Here is a 14455-nt window from a genome sequence, read left to right on the forward strand (position 1 = left end):
AAACCATTCATTTGGGGCTTGATTTGAAGCTCCCAGTACTCCCCAAACCAAAAGGTATTTATACCCCCAGCATTTGAAAAACTGGCAGTGTATGGAAGCCATTTAGTGTCGAAATTTCCGAGGCAAGGAAAGGAACAGTGTCGAAATTTCGGAGTCGTCCTCAATTCCGAAAGGAGATGGAGACCCCGTTTGGTGTGCAGACCTTGCCCTGACAGCTAGAAGGTTCTCAACACAAGGATAAGGGATTATACTTCTTAGTCAACTAAACATGCAACTTACTGAAGCCTGGATTGTGCTTTGATTTCATGGGCATAGGTTGAGTTTGTTTATTTCTGTGGAGAGTAAAATCGGAACAAATTTCAGTTGGAGGTCAGATCTTTTGCAGGTTTATTCAAAATGCAGAGACTAATAAGGGTAAGGATTAGAGGTTACATGCTTCAGTTCTGACCTATTAAGAGCTTTCACTAGCACTTACTGGCCGCTTTGGCCCCAGCAGCCTCTACGTAGGGGGTCATAGAAGACAGGTTGGAGTCTGTTCAGAGCATTGTGTAGAGAAGAAAACCTGTGGGCAGCCTCTTAAGGAGCAAAGAAAAATAAGCATTAAAACACCAGCTCGAAGCAACAGGACAAACTCTTGAGGGCTGCAGGAAATGGAAGCACACACGAGTAAGTGTTAAGACTTAGTAAAGTGAAGGCTAGAAAGAAAACACAGGTTTTTGTTAGGGGATGGGGAGGGATGGAGGTGATTTATACAAGTGGTGTATAAAACACCAGAAGTTGAGAAGAAGACACCAAACCCTAATATTTATCCCAGCTACGGCTATACAAAAAGATGAACTCATGGGTGCTTGGGTGGCTCAGTCATTTAAGTGTCTGACACTTGATTTTCGCTCAGGTTGTGATCTCTGGGTCTTGAGATCGAGCCCTACTTAGGGCTCCCCACCCAGCATGGAGTCTGCTTGAGATTCTCTCTCTCTCTCTCAAATAAATAAAATTAAAAAAAAAAGATTGGCCTTAGCCAAAGGCCATCAGGCCCTTCCAGTCTTATTTCTCCCCCCACCAGAAGGATATCTGGGATGATGCTATGATTGTGTCCTCCGCAAAAGATGTTGAGGTCCCAATCCCCAGTACCCCCAGTGATCTTGTCTGGAAATCGGGTCCTCGCAGGTGGTCAAGTTAAGATAAGGTCATTAGGGTGGGCCCTCATCTGATATGACAGGTATCCTTATAAAGGGACATTTGGGACCAGAAACAAGTACATTGTGAGGACAGGAGAACGTTATTCTACAAGCCAAGGAAAGCCTAAGGAGAAGGCATGAAACGGATTCTTCTCACAGCCCTCAGAAGGAACCGGCCCTGCTGACACGTTGATTTCAGAGTTTTAGCCTCCAGAACTGTGAAGCAATAAATTTGCTGTTTAAGCCCCAGCTTGTACTTTGTTTTGTTTTTTTTTTTCTAAAGATTTATTTATTTATTTATTCATGAGAGGTTTTTTTTTTTTTTAGATTTTATTTATTTATTTATGAGAGACACAGAGCGAGAGAGAGAGAGAGGCAGAGACACAGGCAGAGGGAGAAGTGGGCTCCATGCAAGGAGCCTGACGTGGGACTCGATCCTGGGACTCCGGGATCATGCCCTGGGCTGAAGGCAGGCGCTAACCTGCTGAGCCACCCAGGGATCCCTCCTAGCTTGTACTTTGTTACATTCATCCCAGGGAACGAATATAGGTGGTCTTCAAGATAATTGGATGGCAAATGCAGGAGGGTTTATTATGTATTAGCTGTTACTGCAATAACCCTGCCTAGCAAACAAACTTCAGATTTCAACAGCAGCTTGGAGCAGCAAGTGTTGATTTCTCTCTCCCCCACCTGTGAGGGGTTAGCTGGGGTTCAGTTGATCCAGGCAGGGCTCTGCTGAGCTACCTGAGACGTGTTCTCATGGTGGAAGACAGGAGAGCAAGCGCAGTGGTGTGGGTACATTTCTAGCCTCTGTTCCATGTCTGTCACTGGCCAGTTGGTCAAAGCACATGGCATAGCCAAGCCCAAGGCTGAGAGAGGTGAGGAAGTTCGCTCTGGTAGCATGAAGCCACAGCAAAGATAGGGATGACAGTGGGGTGAAGAATTGAGAACAACTCAGTCTGACTTAAGAATTTTTTTCTTCCAACTTAAGAATTTAATGTAAAATCCAAGGAGTGTTTAATGCCCCTGTCCAGAACTTGTAGTGTTTTTGTTGCTTCTTGTTTGGGTTTTTTTGTTTTGTTTTTAAAGATTTTTTTTTTTGTTTCAGAGAGACAGAGTGGAGGCATGGAGGGGGTGCAGAGGGAGAAGTAGATAACCTGCTGAGCAGGGAGCCCAACGACGCCCGGCTCCATCCTAGGACCCCGGGATCATGACCTGAGCCAAAGGCAGACACTTATCTGACTGAACCACCAGGTGCCCCTTGTTTTTTTTTTTTTTTTTATTTAAGTAGATGCCACAATCACTGTGGAGCCTGACACGGGGCTCGAACTCACAACCCTCAGATCAAGACCCGAGCTGAGATCATGAGTCTGATGCCCAACCGACTGAGCCACTCAGGTGCTCCCGAAATCATGGTGTTTAAGGAAATAGGAAAATGTCTTTTTCAGAGGTAGTAGCACAGACTGTCCATCTTGAGTGGCAAATATGTGAAGGCAATCTTTTTTTTTTAAAAAAATTTTATTTATTTATTCATGAGAGACAGGCAGAGACATAGGCCAAGGGAGAAGCAGGCTCTCTGTGGGGAGCCTGCTGTGGGACTCGATCCCAGGACCCCAGGATCACCACCTGAGCCAAAGGCAGATGCTCAACCACTGAGCCACCCAGGCGCCCTGTGAAGACTGAATCTTAAAATCCCTTATTGCACTTTGAAGCCGTCAACAGATGACCTCTTATTAGGGAAGAGATGGCAAAATCTTGAAGGACAAAAGCAAAGCACTAGCAGGTGCCTCATGAGGTAAACTAGTACTGAGAATTGTAAAGCTAGGCTACATTGCTATGAGATGCCATACGCCTGTGGCTTCCGGGAAGGGACATCATTCAGGAAACTTAGGAAAGGTGCCATCTGGCAAACATTTTCTTGGTAATTAGGGAGCATGAAACCCAAGACTGAGAATTGTTGCACACGGAAGTCAAGGCAGCATTGTTACTTCTCTCCATTCCTTGCTTTTAGTAGCAGGTTCACGACTTGCCTTGGGAAACCATTAGAAATTTCCAGATCTAGAAGTCAGTAGTGCTTCATACATACTTAGTGATGTTACAGTTTACCCCATCACCTCCACGACAAGCAATGCCAGCTCCTGTGAACAGAATGCAAAGGTGATTTTGAGCAGAGGCCCTGGGCCCAGACCACTGGTTTCAAATCCTGGCTCTGGAATACTGGCCCTCTTGCACATCTGTAAAATAGGACTAATAATGGTGACCCTGTCTTCATCCATTTGAGCTGCTAGAAGAAAATGCTGTAGACTCGGGGGTGGGGGTGGTGCTTATAAACACCAAGTTTATTCCTCCTAGCTCTGAAGGCTGGGAAGTCCCTAGAGGCAGGTCTGGCAGGTACATTATCTGGTGGCAGCCCGCTTCCTGGTTCGAAGATGTCCCTCTTCTCTCTTTGTCCATGTAGTGGGAGGGGCAAAGAACTCTCTGTGGTCTCTTTGATGAGGGTGCTAATCCTATTCATAAGGGCTACTCCTTTATGACCTTGTCAGCTCCCAAGGGCACCCTCTCCTGATACTTATACATTGGGGATTAGGATGTCAGCATAGGAACTTGGGGTGACACAAACATTCCATCCACAGCAACTGTCCCCTGGATCATTGTGAGGCTTAGATTGGTACCTGGCACAGAGTAAGGGTACAAGTGTTAGCTTGTATTTTTTTATTATTACTTTTTAAAGATCTTATTTGTTTATTCATGAGAGACACAGAGGCAGAGACACAGGCAGAGGGAGAAGCAGGCTCCCTGCGGGGAGCCCAATGTGGGGCTCGATCCGGGACCCCAGGATCATGCCCTGGGCCGAAGGGAGGCACTCAACCGCTGAGCCACCGGGCGTCCCCAAATGTTAACTTATTATTGACCAGCAAGAATCAAGTTTCAAAAATGAGTCATGCGAAATCTTAATTGATACCACTGCAGCCAAACTCAAGTATTTCGGGTCCCTGCTGCCTTTAAAAGAAATCATGTGGTGGAACCCAAGTGCTATGCCCTCTTCAGTCTTTATACTCCCCAAGAACAGTTATCAGATTTGGTTTTACTTAATTTTTAAAAACTACAATAATTCTCCCAAATGCTCATTTTTTTTCTCCCAATTTCTCTGCACATCTTCAAGGTAACCGGCTATATTAAATGATAATTAAGTGGAGGCAGTAAGGAAGTTAGGTTTTTTTTTTTTTTTTTTTTGATGGGTCCTGGAAGGACTCTATTTAAGGCAGGTTTGGGTGATCTAATATTTGTGTGTTAAGATCAGGTAAGGTTAGATATTTATTATATAAGCTCTGAGAGAGTAGGAAGCAAGCCCTGATGAGCTTCACACCCCCAGACTGGAGCAGACACGCAGTCCTGAACAAAGAGAATGAAAGTGTTAAGTGATCGAAGAAGATTCTGTAGGATGTAAATCATCAGAAAGATAGCACATCTGGTAGTTTGGGTAGGAAAGACCCAGTAAAGTACAAAAGACTTAGCAAGTGATTCAGTGTAGCAGAACTGTGACTAGTTTGGGTTTCAACTTGGCACTGACAGAGAAATTAGCAACCAAAGAAAGTGACGTGACCAGCTTTCTCTTCCAAGGAACAGGTGCATTTAACCTGGCTGGAATCCACAGGCCATCAAAACTGAATTCTTCCTCAGGGAAGAATCAGAGTCCTACATTATTGTTACTGGGAAAGCAGTGGTGAAGTCGGAAAGTAGCATCATTGTGGGTTTCTGTTAGGCGCCTAAGAGCTCCCTGAACACATCACCCCTTTAACACAACACGGCCCGTGAAGGGCCAATAACATCGTCAGAAGTTAGAAAGGTACTTGGCAACATTTATCAGGTGACCTACAACTCCCCTTTAATTATCTGCTACCCTCTACCCCTACTGCTTGGCTCCCGGCCTTTACTTTTACAATTCTTCTTTTTTTTTTTTGTACCATTTAAAATGGTGAGTTTAATGGTATGTGTATCTCAAAAAAGTAAACAAAGGTAGCATTAAAAGTGAAATAGCCAGGAATTATTTTCCACATCTACCATAAAACTCCATATCCTTAACATACATAAATCTGGTTTTAAAAATTTATTTATTTATTTATTTATTTACATATTTTTTTAAATTGGAGTTCAATTTGCCAACATATATCATAACACCCAGTGCTCATCCCATCAAGTCCCCCGTCACCCCCACCCCCCGCCCACCTCCCCTTCCACCACCCCTAGTTCGTTTCCCAGAGTTAGGAGTCTTTCATGTTCTGTCTCCCTCACTGATATTTCCCACTCATTTTCTCTCCTTTCCCCTTTATTCCCTTTTACTATTTTTTTATATTCCCCAAATGAATGAGACCATAAATATTATATGGACCATATATATATATATATATATATATATATATGGAGGACCATATAATATTTGTCCTCCCATTGACTTATTTCACTCAGCATAATACCCTCCAGTTCCATCCACATTGAAGCAAATGGTGGGTATTTGTCGTTTCCAATGGCTGAGGAATATTCCATTGTATACATATCTTTTCTTCGAAATAGCACCTCAGTGGTAGATACATTTAAAAACAAACTGCTCTTCCAGTACCTTCTCACATGGTTGCTTCTTCAGGCTTCAACTTTACTAGATGTCAAACTGATTTCCAAAGTGCAAATTTACACAAAGTATCAATTCACACAGGATCAGGACATCAGAGTTGAAGTTGCTCCATTGCCAATGTTAGAATTAAAAATTTGTTAGAATTTTTGTTAGAATTAAAAATTTTTGCTGCTCTGGAGGTGTGAATGGTAATGGTTTATGTTTTTATTTACCTAATTACTAATGAGGTTGGGCACATTTTAATAAGTTTTTTTTGTTTTTTTACATTTTAATAAGTTAATTGGCTAGCCAGTGTTCTTTGCAAAAATGCCTGTCTTCTGGCCTTTTATTTCTGTGTTGATCTGTTGTGTTTATATCTTCAGGATAATAATCCTATATTGCTTGTATTGTTAAGAGTATCTACTCCCACTCTGCCTTTGTGAAATATTTTTAAGTTGGACTTTTTTTTTTAAAGATTTTATTTATTTGTTCATGAGAGACGCAGAGAGAGGCAGAGACACAGGCAGAGGGAGAAGCAGGCTCCACACAGGGAGCCTGATGCGGGACTCGATCCCTGGATGGGGATCACGCCCTGAGACGAAGGCAGACGCTCAACTCTTGAGCCACCCGGGCGTCCTTAGTTGCACTTTGTTTTTAATTACATTTTATCATCAGGAGACCAGCTTTGGCCATGCTTTATCTTTTCATTTATTCATGGTATTTTTGATGCACATGAGGTTTTTTTTATTATAGTCCTATTTGTCAGTCTGTTTTATGATTTGTGTTTATTGGTCTTGTTCTAGAAACTTTTCCCTAGCTTCATCCTATATACATATATATATTTTTTTGCCTCCCCTAGTGTTTTAAACTTTTGCTTTTCATACTTAATTCTTTCATTTATCTGGCATCCTTTTTTTTTTTTTTTTTTTTTTGGTAGGACGTGAGGAAGGGTCTTTCGGGGATTTTTTGTTTTGCTTTTGGTATGCTAGGAGTTGTGAGGATGCTTTGTTCCATCTTGATCACTACTTGTCCCAATACCCTTGATTAAATTGTCCATTCATTCTCCAATGATTTGAAATGCCTTTGTTGTCCTACATTAAGTTATTCATTTATTCATGGGCCTGTTTCTGAGTCCAACAGCTTTTTTGGACTTTGAGAAAGTGATATTTGACAGGGCTGTGCCAAAAATGTACTTTAAAAAAGATATACAGATGGCCACAGAATGCCAATGAATTGTATTTTATTCTAGAATATTATAAAAAGGAAAAGATGTTGATCACACTCTAGATGAAATTATTTTTTCTGATGGCCCACTTTATAATTTTTTAAAGATTTCTTTATTTATTTTAGTGAGAGTGCACGTGTATGCGTGTGCAAGTGGAGGAGGGGAAGAGGGAGAGAATCTGAAGCAGACTCCCTGCCCAGCGCAGATCTCACAACCCATGAGATCATGACCTGAGCCTAAACTGAGAGTCAGACGCTTAACCAACTGAGCCACCCAGATGCCCCTATAATTTGTTTTTAAACATTTAATTTAAACATTTAAATTAATAGCTAAGTTGCGTGGGATCAGTTTTCATAGGCTACCCACCTACATTATAGCACGTTACTGAAGATTCTGTGCACAAACTATTTCATCAAATGTGGTAGTGACATCTAAGTTTATTAAGTTATGGATGGAACAGTTCAGCATGTGAAATCGGCCAAAAAAAAAGAGCTGTATCTTGGGAACAATTCAAAGGCTGGTAAATTGTGCTTCAGTAAGCGATGAGATCCACATAGTTATCTGTCTTTATACTTTATAGCTCCGCTCTTCTCCGGAGTGGTCAAAGGCAGCTCACAGAGTGCAGACACATTTAAGAGAGAGTAGCTGGGGGTAGAAGAAAGGCATCAGCTGCCACCTACAACTGCATGCTCACCTGTCCCCAGCCCATGCAGAATGACTCCCTTCTAAGCTTTTCCGGGATCTGATGTCTTTTTTATTTCACCCTTAAAAAACAACCTTGTATTAAGTACCATGGTGTGTAATTACTCAAAGTGTTGTCAAACATAGTCCCCTGATGATTATAAAATGCAATTACAATGAAGTGTGTCTTAGAAAAGATTTCACAAGGGCCTGCCTTGTCAGTCTTGTCTTTGCCACCAAGTTCTGAGCATTCTTGGTCATTCTCTATCCAGTGGGATTTGAATAGGATCGTCCAGGATCTTACATCTAGACTTTCTAATCCTTAGATTCTAAACCTCGTGGTAGTAGCACACTGGGTTAATTCGCTTCCACAGGGAACTGACTCTGACATTCTTTATGCCGGAATAATTCTCAGTACTACATAGTTCACGAGGGCAAAAAGATAATCATTTGTTTATTCAATAACTCTGTGGCTACTTCCATGTGTCAGGCGTGGCGGGGATATTGAACATACCAAGATGACTTAACGCCCTCAGAAACATCCCCCAATCTACTCGGGGAGACTAACAGACATAAAATAGCAGGCTGGTGTCTCATGATCCTGCATGGTGTGTCCCATGGACATTTGAAACCATGCAGGTAACAATCTAAAATAGCCAAAAAGGGACAGAGGAAGGAGGGAAGGGCTGTTTTTCAGTACTCGAACGGAAACTCTGATGGTTAGGTGGAAGATACAGTGAAGGGATAGCTGTGTATTTTCCAGGTTTCTTTTTTTCTTTTTTTATTCATCATCATTTCAGATAGAAATGTTTAAGGGAAACCAGGGAAGGGCTGCCAGGAACATAGCAATTTGGTTTTCCAAGATCATTATATTTAGTACTTTAATGTCTAGCTTTTGAGGTGGGGGTGAGGGGTGTTGAATTTAAGAAAAAGTAAACAGTTGTTCTTAATTATACCATACTCTGGGACTTGCTATGCTAACTTCAAACAAAAATAATCCAGCCTTTTCCCCATTACGGAAACATCAGTGATTAAACAGAATTGATTGTCTGAGTGGTTATGATTGGGGGTTACTACAGTTAAATACTGCTAAGCCTTTAAGTTGAGCGGTAAACTGCAAATGGAATTCGTGGCTAATAATATCAGTGAAGCAGTCTATTTTGTAATGTAGTATTTATCACCTCCTTATGAAGACAAATGATCTTCCTTATTTGTATAATGTATTATATAATTTTTTTGAAGTTCACACATTACCTGATGAATTTTGTACAATACTAACACAATGGAATGTTCCTGGAATTGGACATATTGAACAACATTGTCTCCTTCAACAAACGAACTTGCAGAAATACTTTATTTAAGAATGCCTAACGGAGGTCTTTACTTTTTTGCTTAAGCTGTCAAGGCTTTCAGTTGCAGTAGGTAGTTCATCCCCAACACCTAGATTTCTCTTTAAAAAAATTCTTGTAGTTTAAATCTCTTTGGGTAGGTTGGATGTGAAAGGATGTAATTTGTAACCTGTGTGATAAGGGTGACAGTTTTGCCCTCAGGATTGGGCAAGAGGAGCCCTGCCCTGGGTCCTGGTTTCAAGCATCCTTCCACTCAGGCTCTCCTAACAGCTGTGCCCCTCACCACTGGGGGGGGTGGTCAGCAGTGCCGAGGGGATGTGTGCCCGAGTCCCTTTCTAGAACACAGTTGGTATCCCCAAGATTTGAAATTTCCTGCCCAAACTGCTGGGGCACCTGGGTGGCTCAGTGGTTGAGTGTCTGCCCTCAGCTCAGGTCATGATCCTGGGGTCCTGGGATCGAGTTCCTCATTGGGCTCCCCACAAGGAGCCTGCTTCTCCCTCTGCCTGTGTCTCTGCCTCTCTCTGTGTGTCTCTCATGAATACATAAATAAAATCATAAAAAAATAACTGCTCAGCACACTTCCAGGGCCCACAGGGGTCTCTTTCTCAGTTTATCATCCCATCATCCTGATGGAAGCCTCTGCCTGGGCTCTGGTGGGTGGTCAGGGTGCTATTGCTGGTGGGGGTATGAGCAGAGGGAAGGGGGTGGATTGAGGGCCCTGGTGCGCCAACAGATTTTTGGCATGGAACCTTACAGGGTCTGAGAATTCTGAGTTGGAACCTGGCCTTTCAGATGGATGAGTGGGATATTTACAAGTTAGGAGGATAGAATGTATTTAACAGTTTGTAGCCTGATTTATGGTTTTAAATGGTATATGGATGGACCTGCATTTGTACTCTGATCTCAGATCCTGCAGTGTAGGTATGAGCCTGGGGAACTGCATAAATATGTCTAAAAATATGGACAGTGAGTTCTCATTAAGCTATATTTGGAAGAATGTCAAATATTGTCTCAAACAAGCTCTATTTATTTATTTTAAAAAATATATTTGTTTTAGACCGAGAGAGTGTTCACATGAACAGGGGAGGGGCAGAGGGAGAGGGAGAGAGAATCCCAAGCAGACCCCCCACTGAGCTCAATCCTGGGAGTCCTGGATCATGACCTGAGCTGAAGGCAGACACTTAGCTGACTGAGCTAGCCAGGTGTCCAAAAACTTCAAAAGCTTTATGAAACTGAAAATAATCAGTTGAAATTTGAAAATCTTATCTCTGCTTCCTTCCCCCATTTGTAGAAGATGCCCTCTGTAATGGGCATCCATCCTTTCTTTTTCTTTTCCACTGAGTATTCTATTGGCAGAAAGTTCTAGAGAGCAAGAATAGATGTTCATTTGATAGAAACCAGGTTCAGTGTACCCAGAGAACACTTGACATTAAAGAATTCAATGGTGAGTTGTTACGGTAGAGGAGACATGAACAAGAAATGATTTCCTTCTTTTTTTTTAATATATATATTTATTTATTTATTCATAAGAGACACAGAGAGAAAGAGAGGCAGAGACACAGGCAGAGGGAGAAGCAGGCTCCATGCAGGGAGCCTAACGTGGGACTCGATCCCAGGTCTCCAGGATCACGCCCTGGGCCGAAGGCAGGTGCCAAACCGCCGAGCCACCCGGGCTACCCCAAGAAATGATTTCCTTCTTATCCTTGGTGATGTCTAGTAACTTCAGAGAAAAGGTCCATTACCACCTTTCTTTTCATCCCAGCTGCAAAATCACATTCTGAACCCAGCCCTTGCAGGCTGCCTTCTGTTATCTCTTTGAGACTCCAGTTGCATTCATCCTGCAATGTTAAATGCCTTCTCTATAAGGTCCCAGGGGTGTAAAGATCTCCAGAGCATGAGGAAGCCCTCAAGTGGCTCAAAGACAGAAGGAAGCGGACAGGTGTATGCTCACACTTGGTTATTCTTCCTGCCAGTAGGAACACGACCAGCTAGGATTGGAGGGTGACCAGCATCTGTGGTGAAGAGCAAGAGAAAGGACCAGAGAAGAGGGGACATTGTGGTTTTCAGTTGCGTTTCCTTCACGACTAATGAGATTGAGCTGCTTCTCCAATGTTTATTGGTCACTTGGAAAACCTCTTTTTGAGGTGTTTCTTCACATCTTTGGTCCACTTTTTCTCTCTGGTGATCTGTCTTGTTGCTTTGTACACATTTTATATTCCAGATATGAAGGACAGGCATACCTTCCAGGCAAAAAGAAAACCATTGCGATGTCTTTGGCAGAGTTAATCTGTGCGTCTCGTGTTGGGGGAGAGTAGGAGTTGGTGTGACTCTGAGATCATGGATGAGGAAGGGAGCCAGGCTGATGTTTGGCTGGTAAGCACCTGCCTGGCTATGCTGATTCTTAAAATCCTGAAATAATTCCATGCCTCTTGGAAAGTAGGTGCTGCTCTGAGCCCTCGGTGCTTTCCCTTTCTTCTCTTCCTCTCCTCTATCCTCTCTTCTGCTCCCCTTTCTTTTCCATTCCATTCTTTCTCCCTCAGTAGGTCCTCACTGAATACTTCCCATAGGCATAGACAGTCCTGAATAAGAATTAAGAAACAAACAAATACTAGGAGCCATCTACAGGTATATCTATGTGTGACAAAACATACAAAATATTAAGAAGCACAATAATCATGATGCCTAACATGTCTTCAGACACCATTTTAAGCACTTCATCTTATAATAACTCTATAAGACGGAGATTATTGTTATCGCCATTTGTCAGATGACAAATCTGAAACCCTGAGAGATTAGGCAATTTTCTCAAGGTCACATAGAAGTAAGTGGCAGTGAATGCTGGGAATCCATGCTCTTAACCACCGTCGCCTCTGTGCTGTGCGCGTGCATCAACCTGAATGGGCATTTTCAGTTAAGGAAAGGGAAGGGAACTGTAGCTGTCAGTGTTCAGCTGGGGAAGCAGAAACCACTCTACTGTCTTAAAGAGAGTGTATTTAATATGGAGAATTGGTTCTAAAAGCATTGGAACCGATTGACAGAAGGAGCAAAGAGGGGACACTGGTGCTCAGAGTTCCATAATTTCTGGAAGCTGCTACTGCTACCAAAGGAGGAAAGATCTTGACCCCGAGTCCACAGAAACACTCACCCTTGCAGCTGCTGCCCACTGGGACTCCAGGAGCTACGGTCCCGCAGAAGCTTCTGGAGTCTATGGGCCCCAGCAGCCATATGCCTCTGCTGCTGTCCACTCTGTCCCCACTGTTGCCTGCTGGAGCCATGGGTAGAATCAGGAGCAGAAAACAAAAAAACCAAAGCAGACTTGTACGTCCCTCCAGCCCATGAATGCCTCCCACTGACAGAATCCAGAGCTCAGCTGGCAAGGGAGCCTGGAAAATGTAAGTCTGTGGGCTTGCCACTGAACATGCTAGAAGGTCAGAGTGAGGCTGAGACCCAAAGCATAGACTACAAGCTCAGTACTGCCCAAGGAGATGTGGGTACAGGGAAGAAGAAAAGCTTATTTTGTGGCATCTAAAATAGAATTGATTATAAGATGTACCCCAATACTAGGTACCGTCCAGAAAGAAAAATACTGTCAAGAGGTACACCCCCCTTCTAGAGATGTTAAAGTCCCTCTTGAAATTGAAGCAATATGGTAAATGGCTGCCCTCAACTTGCCCGTGGTCTAAGGGGGTGGATTCCCACAGAGATCATTGTCACACAATCCGAGTGATATGACAGGTCACCCCATGACCTTGACGAGAAGTGGGCTTTATGCTTTCTAAAGGAGTCCGAACTGAGTCTCAAAAGATGAATCTGAGTTTCTAAGGAAATGCTTTTCTTTTCTCTTCTTTTCTCTTCTTTTTTCTTTTCTCCTTTCCTCTCCTTTCCTTCCCTTCCCTTCCCTTCCCTTCCCTTCCCTTCCCTTCCCTTTCCTTTCCTTTCTTCTTTTCTTTCTTAGCACAAAGGCTGGGTGAAGTTCGCTGTGTCTGGGACCTTGCAGAGCATTGAGAATGACTGGTGTGTGGCGGGTAAATTGACGGGCCAACCAAAGTGAGCCTAGACGATTGCAGGGGTGCAGTCACGCAGGATGTCATGTGAAGCATTTTGACATTTCCCCAAAGGCCGACAGCAGCTTTTGAAGGGTTTTTAAGCACCATCATAAGTCCACTTGAAATTTGACTCAGGATTGCAATTCAGTTGGCTCATGGCAGTGTAGCCGCAGCTGTTGCTAACTGCTCAAATACCTCCTTCCTCTCGGTGGCTGCTCCTGCTCCAGGCCCTCCTCGCAGCCGCATCCACCCCAGCCCCTCTCCTGGAACCCTCCAGATCCAGCCACTAAGAAGTAGTGCCTCTCTGGAGCGTTTAGCCAAGCCATTCCACGGTACTGCTGCCTCGACATCCATTTTGTTAGGCCAAAAAGCAACCTGTGGAGACCTCAGACTGACCCTTGCCCCTCGTGCAAGTGCACACCCCGGATAACAGTGCGCAGAGTCACAAGCAAGTGCAGGTTCCGGATAGGATGTCCCCAGCAGCCCTCATGATCCAGGAACGGGCTCCCTCGCCTCCCAGGGTGCCCCTGAGATACGAGCTCCACGGAGCTTATCACAATTCTGTTTGGGGTTTGAAGTGACCATTTGGGCCTTAGCCTGGGAACCCCAAGCCCTCCAGCCATGGGTTGGAATGACGGCTCATGCCCAGGTCCTGCCTCTGTGTACTTTCCCTGCCTTGACTTCCCCACGTCGGCCGCTGGGGCATGCTGTGTGCGTCCTGCAGGACCTGTAAGCAAGAACTTTCTCGTTCTAGTTTCTCCGTAGTCTTTGGTTGAACCACAGCTCACGATCTGGCGCCCTGTGCTCTCCACTTAACAAATGTTCTTTTCAGAAGAGCATAGCAGCCTGGCGCTTTCGTCATTTGAATATTGTTAAATATTTTGAATGTCATCCCCAGGTTCGCTACGTAAGTTTAATGTTTAGTTTTTGTTAGTTCTTCGGTTTGCCCTACTGAAGAGATGTGATGGTTTCTCTAAGCCAGCGGTCCCCCGAATGTGGTCCTCAGAGCCCCAGCACTGGCGTCACCTGGGAGCTTGTTAGAATACACATTTCAGGCCATCCAAGAGCTACCGGGTCACACACTCGAGGGATCGCACCCGGTAATCTGGGTTTAAATCAGCCTTCGAGGAGATTCTGGTGCCTGGCCACACCGACCTGAGAATCACTTCTTTAAGCGTCTTGCCTTCATTAAACATCTGAGTAAGTCATCCTTCAACAGTTGGCTGTGAAGAATCAAAGGCATACAAACTTGTATAGGTTAGTTGTCTAACCAAGGGTTTCAGGGTAGATCTGATCGGGGTCAGGGTGGATCTGATCGGGGTCAGGGTGGATCTGATCGGTCACATGTAAGCACCAGTTGGAGGAAT

The sequence above is a fragment of the Canis lupus genome, chromosome X, assembly GCF_011100685.1.
Source record: "Canis lupus familiaris isolate Mischka breed German Shepherd chromosome X, alternate assembly UU_Cfam_GSD_1.0, whole genome shotgun sequence".
NCBI classification, from domain to species: Eukaryota; Metazoa; Chordata; class Mammalia; order Carnivora; family Canidae; genus Canis; species Canis lupus.